Below are 21790 nucleotides of genomic sequence, written 5' to 3'. Positions count from 1 at the left end.
TACAAATTCTCATCCACTGCTGGTGGGAACGCAAAATGGTACAGCCGTTGTGGAAAACAATAAAGTGGTTCCTCAAAAAAACTAAAAACGGAACTAACATACGATGCAGCAATTCCACTCCTACATATATATCCAAGAGACTGAAAGCAGAGACACAGACACTTGTACACCAATGTTCACTGCAGCACTATTCACAACAGCCAAAAGGTGGAAACAACCTAAATGCCTATCAATGAATGAATGGATAAACAAAATGTAGTACATACACAATGGAATATTACTCAGCCAGTAAGAGAACTGAAGTTTTAATATATGCTACAACACGGATGGAGTTTGAAAACATAATGCTTAGTGAAATAAGTCAATTGCAAAAGAAAAAATACTGAATGACCTTACTTATATAAAAACAAGAAGATAGGCGGGACCAAGATGGCTGACTACAAAGAACCCAGTGCTGTCTAGTCAATTCTGACTCGTAAGCTTCCGCTTATCCCTACTGAAACAAAGACTAGAAAAAAACAAGCGAATGGATTACATACAGGACAATCTACGAACCCTGACCATCAAACACAGAACTAAGGAGCTGACCTAAGTGACTGGGGAGCAAAAAGCCACACGCTGAACCAGCGACCACTTCCAGAGCCAATGTGCCATGCCGCAGCCTTGAGCCCTCACGGTTCCCTGGTGCCAGAGTGGTGGGGCTGATTGTGGCTTACTGAGACGGGGCAAGCACAGACACAGGCCTAACCCTCGGCACAAACCTCGGAGGGGACCCAGCCAGTACACACAGGCTGAACACTGACACAGCTGACAGGCAAATGAAAAACCACGGTGTTAAGCAGCAACTGGTTTTAGAGCCTGGAGCGCAGCGTCCCAGACAGGAAACCTTGGCCCTGGGCTTTGGACTAAGCGTGGAGGAGCTAATTGCAGCTTCCTCAGACGGCACAAGCACGGGACGCAGCCCTAAACCTCTGGGGCAGTCTCAGCGGGGAACCAGCCAGCGCATGCAAGCTACACACCCCTCTGGAATCTCAGAAAAAACAGTCCTCACCAAACAGGGTAAGTAACTTTGTCTATCTTGTAGTGCTACTCTCTGCTAACTATCTGATCCCTCCCCTCCCTGCCCCAGCCAGCTTCATTAACATTGGAATTCCCTGGGCCAGAGAGTGAAGTGCACTGTTGGGATTTTTTTCTTCTTCTTCTTCTTTCTTTTCTAACCCGTTCTCCTGGCCTGAGAAAATCAGCATTGAACAATCAAAAAGAAAAATCCTTCCCTGACTTCCCTAAGATGGAATAACAATACAGAACCAGCTCCATCCAGGAATAAGAGACACACAGTCTTTGGTTTTCATCCCTACAGGTAACCAGGTGGCTATTATAATGCAAAGGCAATTCTGTCAGAGATCTGACTGTAAGTGTTTTAGCTGAGCAGTGAAAAGGCAAGTTTTGGAGGTCAGATACCTCTCTACCTATGAAACAGAGCCATCACTGATCCACACCAAGGAACCGAGGGCTGAGGCTCCACCCACACCACCAAGCCACCTGCTAAAGGGGACTGAGGATAGTGACACCTACCAATCTATACAGGTACAAGCATTGGATGCCTAAGGTACAGTTGCAGAGTCCACACACCTGAGCACTCTAGAGAATAGAGCTACTCCTACCTCACTGACACTTGGGGGAAGGCTGTCAGCATCACACCCTCCTCAGAGTGTGGCCCCCTGCTGCTACTAGAAACTGGCGCATACAACCATCACCACTACTCCTCTAAGTTAATAGGTGAGAGCCTATACCACACACTAGGTGACCCTGAGGACTAGGACACCTGAGCTGATTCTATTAAAGAACAGTGAATGGACTCATAGGCTTATACACCTGGTAACAGCTCAGACCAGCTGGTAACAGGACATAAGTGATTCAAAATCTACAGCAATCAAGATAGCACAATCTAGTAGCCCATCTGGGTATATTGTAACAAAACAAAACGAGAAGGTAAGACTCAGTGAGCAAATATAAAAGAAAACATTACAATATCTTATAGATGGCTTGGGGACATCAGTCGATATCAAATCACATAAAGAAGCACACCATGATTGCTTCTACAAACCCCCAAATCAAAGAATCAAAATCATTTCCAGATGTAGATACATTCCTGGAATTGCCAGATGTAGAATATAAAAAACTAATATGCAGAATGCTTCAAGACATCAGGGATGACCTCAGAAATAAAATAAGGCAATCTACAGAAAAAGCCAAGGAACATACTGATAAAGCAGTTGAAGAAATCAGAAAGATTATTCAAGAACATAGTGAAAAAATTAATAAGTTGCAAGAATCTATACAGAGACAAGATTCAGAAATCCAAAAGATTAACTAAAATTACAGAATTAAACAACCCAATAGGAAGTCAGAGGAGCAGAATCGAGGAATTGGAATGCAGAGTGGGGGAACTGGAGGATAAGGAAATTGACACCAATATAGTTGAAGAAAAATCACATAAAAGAACTTAAAAAGATGAAGAAACCCTAAGAATCATGTGGGACTCTATCAAGAAGAATAACTTGCATGTGATTGGAGTTCCAGAACAGGGAGGGATAACAGAAAATACAGAGAAAACAGTTGAAGATCTGTTGACAGAAAACTTCGCTGACATCATGAAAGATGAAAAGATATCTATCCAAGATGCTCATTGAAACCCATACAAGACAGACCCCAAAAGAAAATCACCAAGACATATTATCATCAAACTTGCCAAAACCAAAGACAAAGAGAAAATTTTAAAAGCAGCCAAGGATAAATGAAGTCACCTACAAAGAAGAATCAATAAGAATAAGTTCAGACTACTCAGGAGAAACCATGCAAGCAAGAAGGCAATGGGATGACATATACACAGCACTGAAAAAGAAAAACTGCCAGCCAAGAATCATATATCCAGCAAAACTCTCTCTCAAATATGAAGGTGAAATTAAGACATTTACAGATAAACACAAGCTTACAGAATTTGCAAAAACCAAACCAAAACTGCAAGAATTACTAAAGGAAATTCTTTGGTCAGAAAATCAACAGTACCACATACCAACACAAGATCACAAAACAAAACATCCTGATATCAACTCAGATAGGGAAATCACAAAAACAAAATAAGATGAATTTTTTTTAAAAAATTGCTCAAAACAGAGAATTACTGATGTTATTATCTAAAACATTACAATAGTCAAAAAAGAGGGACTAAACACAGGAGGCATAGATCTTACATATGGAGAGGAAACCAGGGCAATATACGACAATACAAGTTAGGTTTCTACTTAGTTAAATAGGGGTAAATATTAAGGTAACCACAAAGAGGTCTAAAAATTCCATATTTCAAAATAAAAACCAAGAAAAATATAATGACTCAGCAAAAACTAATTCAACTACTATGAAAAGGAGGCACACACATTCTACAAAGAAAAACTTCTCAGCACAAAAAAGTGGAAAAATGAAATTGTCAACAACACACACAAAAAGGCATCAAAATGACAGCACTAAACTCATACTTATCTACAATTACACTGAATGGAAATGGACTAAATGCACCAATAAAGAGACAGAGAGTTGCAGGCTGATTAAAAAAACACGATTCATCTATATGCTGCCTACAAGAGACATACCTTAGACTTAGAGATACAAATAAACTAAAACTCAAAGGATGGAAAAAAATATATCAAGCAAACAACAATCAAAAAAGAGCAGGAGTGGCAATATTAATTTCTGACAAAATAGGCTTTAAAGTTAAATCCACCACAAAGGATAAAGAAGGACACTACATAATGATTAAAGGAACAGTTTACCAGGAAGATATAACCATATTAAATATTTATACACCCAATGATAGGGCTGCAAGATTGATAAAACAAACCTTAACAGAACTGAAAAGTGAGATAGACACCTCCACAATTCTAGTAGGAGACTTCAACACGCTACTTTCGGTGAAGGATAAGACACCCAGAAAGAAGCTCAGTAGAAACACAAAAGATCTAATTGCTACAATCAACCAACTTAACCTCGTAGACTTATACAGAACACTCATCCAACAGCTGCAAACTATACTTTCTTTTCTAGTGCACATGAAACATTCTCTAGAATAAATCACATATCAGATCATAAAATGAGCCTTTGCAGAATACAAAACATCGAAATATTACAAAGCATCTTCTCAGACCATAATGCCGTAAAAGTAGAAATCAATAACAGAAAAACCAGGGAAAAGAAATCAAATACTTGGAAACTGAACAATACCCTGCTCAAAAAAGACTGGGTTATAGAAGATATTAAGGAGGGAATAAAGAAATTCATAGACTTCAACGAGACTCAAAACACTTCCTATCAAAACCTTTGGGACACAGTGAAAGCAGTCCTCAGAGGTCAATTTATATCAATAAATGCACACATACATAAAGAAGAAAGAGCCAAAAATCAAAGAACTGTCCCTACAACTTGAACAAATAGAAAGAGAACAACAAAAGAAACCGTCAGGCACCAAAAGAAAGCAAATAATAAAAATTAGAGCAGAAACAAATGAATTAAAAAACAGAAAAACAATTGGAAGAGTTACCAAGACCAAAAGCTGGTTCTTTGGAAAAATTAACAAAATTGTTAAACTATTGGCCAGGCTAACTAAAGAAACACAGGAAAAGAAAAAAATAACCCAGCTAAGAAATGAGACGGGCTATATCACAAAAGACCCAACTGAATTAAAAGAATCATATCAGATTACTACAAAAAATTGTACTCTAACAAATTTGAAAACCTAGAAGAAACGGACGAATTCCTAGAAAAACACTACCTACCTAAACTAACACAATCAGAAGTAGAACTAAATAGACTCATAACAAAAAAAAAAGAGATTGAAAAGGTAATCAAAAATTCCCAACAAAAAAAACCCTGGCCCTGACAGCTTCACTGTAGAGTTCTACCAAACTTTCAGAGAAGAGTTAACACCACTGCCACTGAAGGTATTTCAAAGCATAGAAAAGGACAAAATACAACCTAACTCATTCTATGAAGCCAGCATATCCTTGATACCAAAACCAGCCAAAGAAAACACAAAAAAAGAAAATTACAGACCTATATTCCTCATGAACACAGACGCAAAAATCCTCAACAAAATTCTAGCCCAATAGAATTCAACAACATATCAAAAAAATAATCCACCATGACCAAGTGTGATTTATACCAGGTATGCAAGGATGGTTCAACATTAGAAAAACAACTAATGTAATCCACCACATAAATAAAGCAAAAGAATCACATGATTTTATCAATTGATGGAGAAACCGAATTTGACAAAGTCCAACACCCATTCATGATAAAAACTCTCAACAAAATAGGCACAGAAGGATCCAAATTCCAATGACATTTTTTAATGTGATGGAGAAACAAATCACCAACTTCATATAGAAGGGAAAGAAGCCCTGGATAAGTAAAGCATTACTGAAAAAGAAGAAGAAAGTGGGAGGCCTCACTCTACCTGATTTTAGAATATATTATACAGCCACAGTAGTCACAACAGCCTGGTACTGGTACAATAACAGGCACATAGACCAATGGAACAGAATTAAGACTCCAGATATAAATCCATCCACATATGAGCAGCTGATATTTGACAAAGGCCCAGTGTCAGTTAATTGGGGAAAAGATAGTCTTTTTAACAAATGGTGCTGGCATAAGTGGATATCCATTTACAAAAAAATGAAACAGGACCCATACCTCACACCATGCACAAAAACTAACTCCAAGTGGATCAAAGACCTAAACATGAAGACTAAAACGATAAAGATCATGGAAGAAAAAATAGGGACAACGTTAGGAGCCCTAAAACATGGCATAAACAGAATACAAAATGTTACCAAAAATGCCGAAGAGAAACCAGATAACTGGGAGCTCCTAAAAATCAACCACCGGTTAAGTGCTACGGCTGCTAACCAAAAGGTTGACAGTTCGAATCTGCCAGTTGCTCCTTGGAAACTCTATGAGACAGTTCTACTCTGTCCTATAGGGTCGCTATGACTCAGAATCGACTCGACAGCAGTGGCTTTGCTCATCTAAAGACTTCAACAAAAGAGTAAAGACCACCTACGGACCGGGAAAATTTTTTCAGCTACGACATCTCCGACCAGCACCTGATCTCTAAAATCTACATGACTCTGCTAAAACTCAACCACGAAAAGACACACAACCCAATTTAAAAAATGGGCAAAGGATATGAACCGGCACTTCACTAAAGAAGACATTCAGGCGGCTAACAGATACATGAGGAAATGCTCTCGATCATTAGCCATTAGAGAAATGCAAATCAAAACTACAATGACATTCCATCTCACTCCAACAAGGCTGGCATTAATCCAAAAAACACAAAATAATAAATGTTGGAGAGGATGTGGAGAGACTGGAACACTTATACACTGCTGGTGGGAATGTAAAATGCTACAACCACTTTGGAAACCGATTTGGCGCTTCCTTAAAAAGCTAGAAATAGAACTACCATAGGACCCGCAATCCCACTCCTCAGAATATATCCTAGAGAAATAAGAGCCTTTACACGAACAGATATATGCACACCCTTGTTTACTGCAGCACTGTTTACAACAGCAGAAAGATGGAAGCAACCAAGGTGCCCATCAACAGATAAATGGATAAATAAATTATGGTATATTCACACAATGAAATACTACACATCAATAAAGAACAGTGAGGAATCTGTGAAACATTTCATAACATGGAGTAACCTGGGAGACATTATGCTGAGTGAAATTAGTCAGTTGCAAAAGGACAAATATTGTATAAGACCACTATTATAAGAGCCTGAGAAATAGTTTAAACTGAGAAGAACACACTCTTTTGTGGTTACAAGAGCAGGAAGGGAGGTAGGGTGAGAGAGGGGTATTTACTTAACAGATGGTAGACAAGAACTACTTTGGGTGAAGGGAAGGGCAACACTCAACACAGTATAGGTCAGCAGAACTGGTCCAAAACAAAGCAAAGAAGCTTTCTGAATAAACTAAATGCTTCAAAGGTCAGCGAAGCAGGGGGAGGGTTTAGGGACCATGGCTTCAGGGGACATCTAAGTCAATTGGCATAATAAAATGTATTAAGAAAACATTCTGCATCCCACTTTGAAGACTGGCATCTGGGGTCTTAAATGCTACAAAGTGGCCATCTAAGATGCATCAGTGTGTCTCAATCCACCTGGATCAAAGGAGAATGAAGAACATCAAGAACACAGTAACGAGCCTGAGAGACAGAAAGGGCTACGTGAACAAGACTACATCATCCTGAGACCAGAAGAACGAGATGGTGCCTGGTCATAACTGATGACTGCCCTGACAGGGAACACAATAGAGAACCCCTGAGGGAGCAGAAGAACAGTGGAGTACAAACCCCAAATTCTCATAAAAAGACCAGGCTTGATGGTCTGACTGAGACTGGAAAGACCCCGGTGATCACGGCCCGCAAACTTCTGTTGGCCCACTACAGGAACCATCCCCGAAGCCAGTTCGTCAGGCATGGATTGGACTGGACAATGGGTTGGAGAGGGATACTGGTGAGCTGTGAACTACTTGGTTCGGGTGGACCCTTGATACAATGTTGGCATCTCCTGCCTGGAGGGGAGATGCAAGGGTAGAGGGGCTTAGAAGCCGGCAAAATGGTCACGAAAAGAGAAAGTGGAAGGAGGGAGCGGGCTGTCTCATGGGGGGCGGGGGGGAAGTCATTGGGAGTATGTAGCAAGTTGTGTATGTGTATGGGTTTTTGTGTGAGAGACTGACTTGATTTGTAAACTTTCACTTAAAGCACAATAAAAATTATTAAAAAAAAAAAAGAATAGGCAAATGTATAGAGACCAAAGTTTATTAGTGGTTAGGCCAAGAGGGAGGGGGAATGGAGCTGTTATTACTAATGAAGCACTGAGTTTCAGACTATGGTGACAGAAAAATCACACTGATTAAGGGCAGGGTTACACAGCCAATTAATATAATTGCTGTCAATAAGCTGTACGCCTGCAAAAAGTAGAATTGGCAAAAGTTGTGTGATAGACGTATTTACAATGGCACAAAAAAGAAAGAGAGAGAGAGACAGAGAGTAGCTGTTAGGACTGCTTATGTACATCCAAACATGTTATGGAACTTGGTACTTGGTTTCGAGGTTTTAGGATTAAGGTTTCATGAGACATTCCAATTAATTAGTCTAATATCATGCTTTGTGCTTCTGTTCTGCCTCCTAGCTAACTGTGTAGTTCCGGGGTCTTAAACACTTGAAAGTAGCCATCCAAGGCACAAGAACTGGTTTCTATTCACCTGGAGAAACAGAGGAAGACGCAGACTCAGAACAGGAGGAGGAAATGGAACATGTGGTTAACTGCCTCCATGAACAACAGCGCCCATTGCCATGAGACCAGAAGAACTGGAAGATGCTTGGCTGCCATTATTAAACATTCTGACTGAAGACTCTATAGGACAATTCTAATCAAAAGGGGAAAAATGCAGAACACAATTTCAAATCTTCATGGACTTCAGACTTTCTGGAGCCATGGGCGCTGAATGAACCACTGAAACTATTACTCTGAGATAATCTTTAAACCTTAAACCAAGAATATCGCCTGAAGTCTTCTTAAAACCAAACAATACAGCGGTGAGGTCAAGATGGCGAAGTAGTCAGATGCTTCCTATGGTCCCTCTTACAAAAAAGACCCGAAAAGCAATTGAATTCATTATACATGACAATTTAGGAGCCTGCAACATCAAAGACAAAGTTGAGGAGTTGGGCTGAGCAGCAAGGGGAGGGAAAGACAGTTCGGAAGCAGCAACGATTTTCCAGACCTGATCTGACTGGCACACTGCAGGCTGGATCAGCCAGGACGTGCAGGTTGAGGCAAGTATTAGTGCTCGGGACACGTCTTCCACACCGGGAGAAACTGAGATGCGGAGAGTCTTCACATGCATGCAGAACCAGGGGAAAGCAGTGCTAGATCTGTGAAAGTTAAGTGCAAACATCTAACCTACTACGCAGGATCAAAAAAATCCTTCCCCCTCTGGGAAGCACTCTCCCTTTCACTCATGCCCTCCCTGCTGTGCTCCGGTTCCAGTCTGGCTTCAGGGATTGCTGCACCCCCTTGGACCAGAAATAGGTCCTTTCACGTGGCCCAAGCCATTCTCCCAACTTGGAAAGGGAAAAAATTAACAAATAACAAACAGGAAAAAATAATGTGCCAGCTATCCTGAGCCAGGAACTCAGGTCAGATGCAGCCCCTTTGCCTAGGCACAGGCATAAGGGGTCCATGGATTCTGAAAGCCTCTGACCACGGTCTAGACCTCTGCAGGCCCATTTTCAACAGTAAGGCCTTTATTAGCACAGTAATAAAGACCCCTGCAGGCCCATTTCAACAGTAAGGCCTTTATTAGCACAGTACAACAGGGTATATATCTGAAATCTATCTTCAAGTGAACAGCTAAGGGGGAGTGGCAGATTCCTGACATCTGACACCGCCCTGCCCATTAAGCAGGGTCCTCATCTACCCACATCAGGGGCCTGTGGACTGGTGGCTCCACCCACTCCACCTACCCACCCACAACAATGGTCCAAGAATAAGTGGCACCTTCCAGTCCTTACAGCCAACAGCATCGGGTGCCCAAAGTCCGACTGTAAAAACCCACCCACCTACGAGCTCTAGCTAATAGGGACACACCCCCCAGCAAGGCACTCAGGTGCAACCATCAGCCCCCTTCTTTCTCAGCACATAACCCCCTACTACAGCCAAATACCTATGCTTGCTCCAATCACCCCTACGTGGCCCTAACCATCTAGGACTGTGAGAGCCTGCACGGCATACTTGGTGACCGAAGACCTGGACACCTGAGCTGAATTCACACAAGAAAACTAAAAGGACTCCTGGGCTCACATACCTAGCAGCAGCTCTAACCATCTGGTGACAGGGCATGAGAGCTTCAAAGATGCCAATAATCAAACTAGCTTGCACAACTGGCCTATTTGGGCACATTAAAACAAAACAAAACAAGAAGCTAGAACACAGTAAGCTAACATAAAATAAATACAATAACTCTTTGACAGCTTGGAGACAACATTCAATATCAAATCACATAAAGAGGCAGACCATGATGGCTTCACACCAAGCAACCAAAACAAAGAACCAAAAAAACCTCCTAGAGGAAGAGAAGGTCTTAGAATTACCAGAGGAAGACTATAGAAGATTAATATATAGAGCTCTTCAAGAGATCAAAAAAGAAATCACGCAAAATACAGACTAAGCCAAGGAATATACAGGGAATGCAACAGAGGAATTAAGAAGGTTATACAAGAGCATAATGACAAATTTAACAGGCTACAAGAATCCATAGAGAGACTGGAAATAGACATTCAAAAGATGACAATAAAATTTCAGAATTAGACAACTCAATAGAAAGTCATAGGAGCAGACCTGAGGCAATGGAAGTGATAATTAGTGAGACTGAAGCTAAAGCACTTGACACCAATATATTTGAGGAAAAATCAGAAAAAAGAATTTAAAAACATGAAGAAACCCTAAGGAGTATGTGGGACTCTATCAAGAGCAATAACCTACGAGCAACTGGAATACTAGAACAGAGGGAGATAACAGAAAATACAGAGAGAATTGTTGAAGACTTGTTGGCAGAAAACTTCCCTGATATTGTGAAAGATGAGAAGATACCTATCCAAGAAGCTTATCAAACCACACACAGGGTAGACCCCAAAAGAAAGTCACCAGGACTTATTATAATCAAACTTGCAAAACCAAAGATAAAGAGAGATATACGAAAAGTCATCTACAAAGGAGAGTCAATGAGACTGAGCTCTGACTACTCGACAGAAACCATGCAGGCAAAAAGGCAATGGGATGACATATATAAAGCCTTGAGGGAAAAAAAATTGCCAACCAAGAATAATGCATCCAGCAAAACTATCTCTCAAACATGATGGAGAAATTAGGGCATTTCAAGATAAACAGAAATTAAGGGAATTTGTCAAATCCAATCCAAAAGTACAAGAAATACTGTATATTTCCTCTAGTTAGAAAATCAATAACAACCAAGGACTAGAAAACAGGACAGAACAACGAGGTATCAAACCAGATAAGGAAGTCACAAAAATAAATCAAAGCTGAAACACTGAAAATAGGCAAGAGACGTCAATACATAAAAGAAGACATTAAAAAAAAAAAGACTAATACAGTCACAGAACTTTCTTAAAAAGAGAGGAAGTCAAGGCAATATAAATAAATAAAAGATTGGTTTAAATTTAGAAAAACAGGTAAATATTAAGGTAACCACAAAGGAAACTAACAATCCTTCACATCAAAATAAAAAACAAGAAAAACATAAAGACTCAGCAAATACAAAGTCAACAATGAAAAACATGAATAGAAAATACACAAAAATGACTCAGCACAGAAAATTAAGCAGAACAAAGAAACTCACACACACACACACACACAAACCCATCAAGATGACAGCACTATACTCATGCCTATCAATAATTACGCTAATGTAAATGGACTAAATGCATCAATTAAGGGACAGGAAGAATGCATTAAAAAAACATGATCCATTTGCTGCCTACAAGAGACATACCTTAGTCTCAAAAGACACAAACAAACTAAAAATCAAAGGATGGAAAAATATATAATCAAGCAAACAACAATCAAAAAAAGAACAGGACTGGCAATATTAATCTCTGACATAATAGACTAAAACAAAACCCACTGCAAAGGATAAGGAAGGACACTATATATTGATTAAAGGGTCAATACACCTGGAAGACATAACCACAATAAATATTTATACATCCAATGATAGGACTTCAACATAAAAAAAAGAAAAAAACTCTAACAGCATTGAAAAGAGAAATAGACAGCTCCACAATAATACTAGAAAACTTCAACACACCACTTTCGGTGAAGGACAGAACATCCAGAAAGAAGCTCAATAAAGACACGGAAGGTCTAAATGCCATAATCAACCAAGTTGATCTCATAGGCATATACAGAACACTCCACCCAACAACAGCCAAGTATACTTTCTTTTCCAAAGCACATGAAACAGTCTCCAGAATACGTATCAGGCCACAAAGCAAGTCTTAATAGAATCCAAAACATCGAAATATTACAAAGCATCTTTTCTGACCATAAAGCCATAGAAGTATAAATCAGTAACAGAAAAACCAAGGGGGAAAAAAATACACGGAAACTTAACAACACCTTGCTCTAAAACTACTTGGTTATAGACGAAATCAAGGACAGAATAAAGAAATTCACAGAATCAAATGAGAATGAAAACACATCCTAGGAGAACCTTTGGGACACAGCAAAAGCAGTGCTCAGAAGTCAATTTTATAGCAATAAATACACATATCCAAAAAGAAAAAAAAGGTCAAAATCAAAACACTAACCCTACAACTCGAACACAGAACAGCAAAAGAAGCCCACAGGCACCAGAAGAAAGAAAATAATAAAAATTAAAGCAGAATTAAATGAAAAAGAGACTAGAAAAACAATTGAATGAGTTAACAGGACCAAAAACTGGTTCTTTGAAAAGATCAACAAAATTGATAAACCACTGGTCAAACTGACAAAAGAAAAACAGGAGAGGATGCAAATAACCTGAATAAGAAATGAGACGGACAATATTACAACAGACCCAACTGAAATTAAAAGAATCATAATAACAGAATACTATCAAAAACTGTACTCCAACACATTTGAAAACCTAGAGGAAACGGACAAATTTCTAGAAACACACTACATACCTAAACTAACACAAACAGAGGCAGAACTAAATAAACCTATAACAAAAGAAGAGATTGAAGAGGTAATTAAAAAACTCCCAGCAAAAAAAAAGCCCTGGACCTGACGGCTTCACTGGACAATTCGATCAAACTTTCAGAGAAGCGTTAACACCACTACTAAAGGTATTTCAGTTCATAGAAAAGGATGGAATACTCCCAAACTCATTCTATGAAGCCAGCATAACACTGATACCAAAACCAGGTAAAGACTCCACAAAAAAAGAAAATCACAGACCCTCATGAACACAGACGCAAAAATCCTCAACAAAATTCTAGCCAAAAGAATTCAACAATGTATCAATAATTCACCATGACCAAGTGGGATTCATACCAGGTATGCAGGGATGGCTCAATTAGAAGAACCAGTGTAATCCATCATATAAATAAAACAAAAGATAAGAACCACAAGATCTTATCAATTGATGCAGAAAATACATTTGACAAAGTCCAACACACATTCATATTAAAAAAAAAAAAAAGAACCTCTCAGCAAAATAGGAATAGAATGGAAATTCCTCAACATAATAAAAGGCATTCATAAAAAGCTAACAAGCAACATCATCTTAAATGGAAATAACCTCAAAGCATTCCCCTTGAGAACCAGAACCAGGCAAGGATGCCCTTTATCACCGCTCTTATTCAACATTGTGCTGGGTCCTGGCCAGAGCAATACAACAAGAAAAAGAAAAAAAGGGCATCCAAATTGGTAAGGAAGTAGTAAAAGCTCCCAATTTGCAGATGATATGATCTTATACACAGAAAACCTGAAAGAATCCACAAGAAAACTACTGAAACTAACAGAAAGATTCAGCAGACTGGCAGGATACAGGATAAACATACAAAAATCAGTTGGATTCCTCTACACCAACAGAAAGAACACTAAAGATGAAATCACCAAATCAACACCATTTACGATAGCCCCCAAGAAGATAAATACTTAGGAATAAATCTAACCAGAAATGTAAAAGACCTATACAAGAAAACTATAAGACACTACTACTAGAAACCAAAAGAGACCTACGTAAGTGGAAAAACATACCTTGCTCATGGATAGGAAGACTCAACATTATGAAAATATCAATTCTACCCAAAGCAATCTACAGATTCAATGCAATTCCAACCCAAAGTCCAACACTTTTTAATGAGATAGAGAAACAAATCACCAACTTCATATGGAAAGGAAAGACGCCCCAGATAAGTTAAGCATTACTGAAGAAGTGGGAGGTCTCACACTACCTGATTTTAGAACCTATTATACACCACAGTAGTCAAAACAACCTGTTACTTGTACAACAACATAGTCCAATGGAACAGAACTGAGAATCCAGATGTAAATTCATCCACATATGGGCAGCTGATATTTGACAAAGGCCCAAAGTCCATTAAATGAGGAAAAGACAGTCTCCTTAACAAATGGTGCTGGCATAACTGGATATCCATCTGCAAAAAAATGAAACGACGCTTACCTAACACCATATACAAAAACTAACTCAAAATGGATCAAAGACCTAAATATAGAATCTAAAACGATGAAGATCATGAAAGAAAAAATAGGGACAACGCCAGAAGCCCCGATACATGGCACCAACACAATACAAAACATAACTAACAATACACAAATACCAGAAGAGAAACTAGGTGCCTTGAAGCTCCAAAAATATCAAACATTTATGCTCATCAAAATACTTCATCTAAATAGTGAAAAAACAACTTACAAACTGGGAAAAAATTTTGGGCTACAACAAATCTGATAAGGGTCTAATCTCTAAATCTACAAGATATTGCAAAACCTCTACAACAAAAAGACAACCCAATTAAAAAGTGGGCAAAGGATATGAACAGGCACTTGATCAAAGAAGACATTCAGGTGGCTAACATACATGAGGAAATGCTCACGATCATTAGCCATTACAGAAATGCAAATCAAAACTACAATGAGATACCATCGCACACCAACGAGTCTAGCGTTACTACAAAAAAAACACAAAATAATAAATATTGGAGAGGTTATGGAGAGACTGGAACACTTATACACTGCTGGTGGGAATATAAAATGGTACCCTTGGAAATCGATTTGGCACTTCCTTAAAAGGCTAGAAATACAAGTACCATATGATCTAGCAATCCTACTTCTTGGAATATATTCTAGAGAAATAAGAGTCATCACACAAACAGATATACGCATATCCAAGTTCACTGCAGTACTGTTCACAAAAGCAAAAAGATGGAAACAACTTAGGTGCCCATCAACAGACGAATGGATAAACAAATTATGGTATATTCACACAATGGACTACTACGCAGTGATAAAGAACAGTGATGAATCCGCAAAACATGTGACAACAAGGATTAATGTGGAAGGCATCATGCTTAGTGAAATTAGTCACAAAAGGACAAATATTGTATGAGATCACTTTTATAAGAACTCAAGGAAAGGTTTAAACACAGAAGAAAACATTCTTTGACAGTTATAAGGGTGAGGAGGGAGGGAGAGGAGAATTTACTAGCTATATAGTAGACAGGAATTATGTTAGGTGAAAGGAAGGACAACACACAATACAGGAGAAGTCAGCACAACTGGACTAAACCAAAAGCTAAGAAGTTTACTGAACACAACCAAACACTTCAAGGGACAAAGCAGCAGGGGCAGGGGTCTGGGGACCATCTAAGTCAATCGGCATTAATAAAGTTTATTAAGAAAATGTTCTGCATTCCACTTTGGCGAATGGCATCTGGGGTCTTAAACACTTGCAATCGGCCATCTAAAATGCATCAATTGGTCCTAATTCATCTGGAGCAAAGGATAATAAAGAACACCAACGAGTACCCATAGCCATGGAGTCAATTATGACTCGTACTGACCCTACAGGACAGGGTAGGACTGACCCGTACAGTTTCCAAGGAGCATCTGGTGCATTCGAACTGCTGACTTTTTGGTTAGCAGCCGTAGCTCTTAACCACTACGCCACCAGCGTTTCGAAAAACACCAAAGACGCAAGGAAATATTAGCCCAAGAGACAAAAGATTCACATAAACCGGAGACTCTACCAGTCTGAGACCAGAAGAACTGATGGTGCCCGGCTACCACCACCGACCGCCCTGACAGGGAACACAACAGAGAGTCCGTAACGGAGCGGGAGAAAAGTGGGGTGCAGAACTCAAATTCACATAAAAAGACCAGACTTAATGGTGTGACTGAGACCAGAGGAACCCCAGACGACATGGCCCCAGGACTTTCTGGTAACGCAGAACTAAAATCATTCCTGACACCAACTCTTCAGAGATTAGACTGGACTATAAAATATAAAAAAATACTCACAAAGAGTGTGTTTCTTAGTCGAAATAGATATATGTGACTAAATGGATGGCTCCTGTCTGGACGGTGGGTAAGAAAGCAGAAAGGGATAGAAGCCCATTTAGTGTGAATGGACACAGAAATGTGGGGTAGAAAAGGTGAGTGTGTTGTCAAAGGGATTGCAACTACTGCCACATAAAGTGACATCATTGCTTTTTAACCTTTAAAGAGGTCTTTTGCAGATTTGCCTAATTCAATGCATTGTTCAATTTCTTGACTGCTGCTTCCATGGGTGTTGACTGTAGATCCTTAAGTATCTCATACTGAAAAAATTTAGCCTCATGAAAAACTAGCTGCACTGTGTTGGTTTTTCTATTTTGCTGCAGACCAATAACCACTCTAATAAAAACCAGTTCAAACCATGAACCCACTTATAAATCTTGATCACAGACCACCACCAGGACTCCAATGACAATCCCACTATTTAGACAAAATTTTCACCAAAATAATTGTTTTCATTTACTAATCAAGTTTAATGACCTAACAAAGATTGTCTGGAAACTAATGTTGCTGTGAAACTGTGATCTGCTATGTGAACTGTGAAATAAAGCCATACAAAATTGTTAAATAACAAAATAATAACAATTTAACATAAGATCCCATTAATCAAAGAAGTTATAACCTGTTAAACTTTATTCCAATGTCTTCTTTCCCTATTGTTTTTAAGTGAAAATGATTCCATTTTTGTAAAAATACATAATATTATGTATAAGTAAAACCTATAAGGCTATACATTAAAATGTTAAGTGTGTCTGGATGTTTTTTGCTTTTTGTCTATATTTTCTAATTTTTCTACCACCAGCATATGTAATAAAATTGTTAAGGAAATTTTAACCAGTAATGTATAACAAGACTGTTTAAACAGAAAAAGTGTTAAGGATCTCAATCTTTTGTTGGTTGGGAACGTAATGGATGTGGTTTAAATCACCAATTTATATATAAAAATATAAGTTCAGTATCTATCCTTCATAAACATGGATGGAAAGTTCGTATCTAGAAGGAACATGATCTGTTAGTAAACTATTTAGCTTTCCTTTGTTCCTATTTTGGTCTCTTAAGGTACAATGATTGGGCTACATTATTTTCCAAACCTAACAGAAACAGATATTGATCAAGAATTAAGGAAAGTGATATCCAGTTCAACAGACTAAATGGCTACCGGAGAATTATTTTTGAACAGGTTTGATGCCAAACATCAGCATTTTAAAGCAAAAACATTTAGTTAAAACACACGTTCAATTTTACTTTTCTTTAACAGCACATATTCTTTGAAAAACAATGTACTGATTTTATATTTTAAAATGTATGTAAGTTATGAAAAAATACATTTAGTCAAATTAAAAGCTGAAACTTAAAAATACTAGCTTATCCAGGTAACTTAGACCTTACCTTCCTCTTTCCCCGTTTAGAATATAAATACAGAATTCAAGATTCTTAGGTTTTCTCATCACAAAGGTAATTTCTAAACCTTTAATGTACAAAAGGAAGCTAATTAGGCCCTAGAAGAATTTTTTACTATAAGCTAAATTTCTGACTAACTAGTCTTAAAAAACTAGTCTTAGATGAATACATATTTAAATGATTTCACCAGTAAGCTTTCCTTTAAAATTCATCTACATATGGCTATTGCTTGAACAATTCACTTTAAACCCTGAAACGTGTTATGGCTTAGAAAGCTAAGTGTCATGTATACTTTCCATCTCCCCTTTGGTACTTAAGAACTGGCCTTGGTATCGAGTGCTGAGAAAATGCTACAAAAACTGGCTATCGACTATTTAAAACTTTTCTAAGACCCCATGAATACACTTAACAAATACTTACTGCTGGCAGATCTTCCACTTCACTAGTCTTCACACATCTGCTTATCCAAAAAGTGAGCTTCTAAGTTACTTCTTACTACCATAATCAGCTAAATCAGTTTTCTACAAATACTTTCCAAGACCAATTCAAAGGAAATGCAGTCTTAAAGAAGTAATTCTACTTTTACACAATTTTGAAAAGCAGGGTTTCACAAGAAATTATTTTTTACAATAGCTGTGGCAGGGGGTCAGTTTGTGGCTTTTTTGTGATGAACAATTTATATTTTAAAATCCTGATTACTAATTTCTAAAAAGCACTTTAGTTCCTGAGTACCTAACATGAAACCATCAAAATTTGCATTTTCTATAAAATTACTTTTTTAACGAAAATAAAAATATAGTCACTGTACCTTTTTATGAAATGGAACAATTCTGCCCCATCTACCACACAGGTTTTTGTGAGGCTGAGATAATCTAGTAGAAAACACTCTGTAAAACTAATTACCCAGAAAATTGAACAACAACAACCCAGTTTCTTATCTAACTTACCAAAGACACTTTCTGTCCACTGAAAAACCAATAAATAAGGAAATATGAAATTTGTAGGAGGTGATGGAGGTAGAGGATAGGGAAAAGGGATAGAACAATCTAAGGAAGAGATTTACTTATTGTTGTTACATCTCCCCCAATGTCAGCCAGTGCTGATTAGCCAAAGGAGCACCAAATGGAGAGTGATCTGTTTTTTCTATCATCTTTATCCTGTTAGGGATCCTAAGTTCAGACAGGTCTGAGGAGCAATCAGTTGCAAAAGTGGGATGAATCAGCTTTGTAAATCATCACATTATTCATCTGACTAGTCCATCTGGCTTGAACAGAATTCCTGAAACAACCGAATTACTTCATACAAACTCAATGTCAAGGGCTGAGTACTGTATATTCTAAAACACTGGTCCATAATTTGGTCTGAAGTTTGCACTCCCAAAAGTTGTTTACCAGAAGCCCCTCCTGTCCAACCTAACTCAAACCACATCCCAAATAACATTTTAAAAACCAAATTTTCTCAAAAAATTATTTCGAAATACAGAGAGAGCAGAAAAGATAAACACAGCAAAGCATACAATATTTATTTATACGATCTCCAGCAGCAAAGCTTTGGAAACAGACCTCTTTTGTACAGAGCAATCACCTTCCCACCCCCAAATGGTTATTGTTTACAAATACAAAGTACACAGGGCATTTGCCTTAATGAATAAATTTAAATACACACATACAGATATACTCCATTTTGTAAAGTACTTTACTTAGTTAAAGAAGGCTAGTACAACGAAACCTGTTAAAATCAGATTATTCCTGTATTGTCCTTTGAGTAGTTTGCCAATACCTATGTTTAAAAAAAAAAAACAAACACAACTCCTAAGAAGAATGAACTTGATCCTCCTTAAGCACAGCTCCCCCGACTCCCCTCCCACCTCCAAATCGTAAGCAACTTTGGAGCTTAAGAGAATTTTTAAATGTCTCTGAATATGAAACTGTGACAAAGCAAAAGAGGAGTTATAACTTTTTAATTCTGAGTTGCTACTGCTCTGATATTACAAAACAAGAAAAAGGTGAAAGTGGCAACAACAGCAAGGAAAAAAAATTGAAACCAGAGAAAAAACAATCAGGAAATCAACAAAATGTGTTTTGGGTGTGCTGGAGATAACACTGGTACAAGATTCATAGTCTCTTCTTCAACATAACATCTCCAAACTCCAATCAAGTAATATTTTTAGAAATATGTTCCTCAAGTCCACCCTCAAAGTATCTGTAAGTCAACACACATTTAGCAAAACTAAGGACACCCTGCCAAGAGCTGGCCCTTTAAGTATGCAACTCTATACCCACATAAGATGCCACATTCCACTTCAATGGCATTATCCTATTAATCTTCAAAGTTATTTTCTACCAGTGCCTCAGTTCTCATTGTCAGAGCTGCCCCTCAGGCTGGAGGTGTCCTGCGGAGAGCCCTTGTTGGGCTCAGTTCAGGGAAGAATAGAAACAAATTGTTCTAGATGTCTCAAGTGGGTTATGGTACAAACCAATCCCTAGAAAGACTAATTCTATAACCTTACAAAGTAATGGCTATACAAATTTTGTACGCTTTGAATATGCAGGAACCATATTTTCATGCGTAAGTAATTTATTCTCTTTCTTCAGCTTTCTCTCCTCCAATTTTGTCCCCATAAAGGCTGTTCCTTACGGTTCTGAAACCAGACATACTTCATGGCATTCGCCATACCTCTGTATACACCAATTCCTCCATCAGAATGCCTCCAATTAACTATTTCCAAAACTCAGCTCAAGCACTTGGTAGATGAGAAAAGCTTCTCTGACTTTTCCATATGGCCCTCTCTTGTTCCAACCTCATAAGCATTCCTCTAAGTAGGACAATTATTACACTGGAGCGCTGTTTCTTTCTCCTCCTAAGAGAATATACCATCTCGTATTAACTCCCAGCATCCTGACATTCCTCAGGGTCTGCCTACACATAGCAGACATTGAAAAAATGATTCCAACACAGATACAAAGACAAAATGCCATCCATCTAAAACTGTATTCACATACCTATGCACCCTAGCTCTTCACTCTACATCTCTTTTATTATCTTGTTTATTATGAACATTTCTTAGCTTGCCCTTGAGAAAAGAGACTACTTAAATGTCTTAGTAACTTAGTACACTGTTCAGCTTGTAATAGAGCCTAATGGTTCAGCTTTAAAAATACTGTAAACAAAGGAACAGGATCTGTTGGTATTAAATGATTATGTGCTACTAAATACCTTTAAAAATGTATGTATCTATATCCAATGCCACTCTACCACCCCACCACCCCCAGTTGCAAGAAATGTAAAAATGTGGGTAGAAACAGCACAACTACTAAAAAAGGAAATCTACTGAGCTTTAGAATTTTCAAAATAATGTGTACAACCTCCTTTGAGTAGAAAAGCTGAGGCTCAACAAGCAAATAACTTGCCAATACTCAGATTAAAAAAAAAAAAAAAAGGTCTTAGAAATTCAATACCATGTGCCTTGCATCATTCCATCTCCCTTCTATTAAGCCAGTATCTTCAAGATGCCAATGAAATACAATTTTTAAAGCATATACCTGAAACAAAATGGGTGTAACAAACAAAAAAGGCGGAAGGAAAAAAAAGCACTAAGAACTAGGACTAAAATGACCAGTGCTGAAAACGAATGGAATGCAAATAAGCAATATATGAAACAGAAGCCAGTAAGTATGCATCAACAACCACCTTAGCCTAGCACAGTGAAACTCTAGGGGAAGAACTAAGAGCACAGGGTTCCCGATCTGACAAGTAAAATAACCAGGAATTAGTTAAAATAAAACATCAAGTACTAAGGGATAAGAGTATAGTCATAAATACAAAACTCAGGAAAGAAAAAGATTAGTGTATGTCAAGGTAGTGTATCACAGAGGTAAGATCTGAGTGGGGGTTGAAAAATACATGGAGACAAGCCCTGTACAATGTTGAAATGACACTTGGGAGGCATAACCTATACTCAGAGTTCAGTTCTACCACTTGAGCAAATGGCTTAATAACTCTAAATTTACTTCCTCATCTGCAAAATAAGAATATCTATCTCAAGAGTGACTTGTAACTAGCACAAAGCCTAGCACATACACGCTCTGTAAATGTAGGTTTTCTTTTCCTCCTTCCCAGGCAGAAAGACAACTCTTAGACACAAATGCTTCCAAAAGCAGTCAGAACATATTCTTGCCA

The 21790-nt window shown here is 38.2% G+C and overlaps 1 protein-coding gene across 13 annotated transcripts in view; it reads right to left on the bottom strand.

The window, feature by feature from the left end:
• The window catches only part of ZNF451 (zinc finger protein 451), a 140582-nt gene that overhangs the window by 101388 nt on the left and 17404 nt on the right, over positions 1-21790 (bottom strand). For 2 of the 13 annotated variants that reach the window (XR_010322373.1, XR_010322372.1), the window contains one exon: positions 8856-9006. The exons of the other annotated variants lie outside the window; for them this stretch is intronic. The gene's annotated coding sequence lies outside the window, so the exon portion shown is untranslated. The remainder of the gene's footprint in view (positions 1-8855; positions 9007-21790) is intronic. 13 annotated transcript variants of the gene reach the window in all.

Source organism: Loxodonta africana, chromosome 1 (genome assembly GCF_030014295.1).
Source record: "Loxodonta africana isolate mLoxAfr1 chromosome 1, mLoxAfr1.hap2, whole genome shotgun sequence".
NCBI classification, from domain to species: domain Eukaryota; kingdom Metazoa; phylum Chordata; class Mammalia; order Proboscidea; family Elephantidae; genus Loxodonta; species Loxodonta africana.
This window is presented reverse-complemented; position numbering and strand designations above follow the sequence as displayed.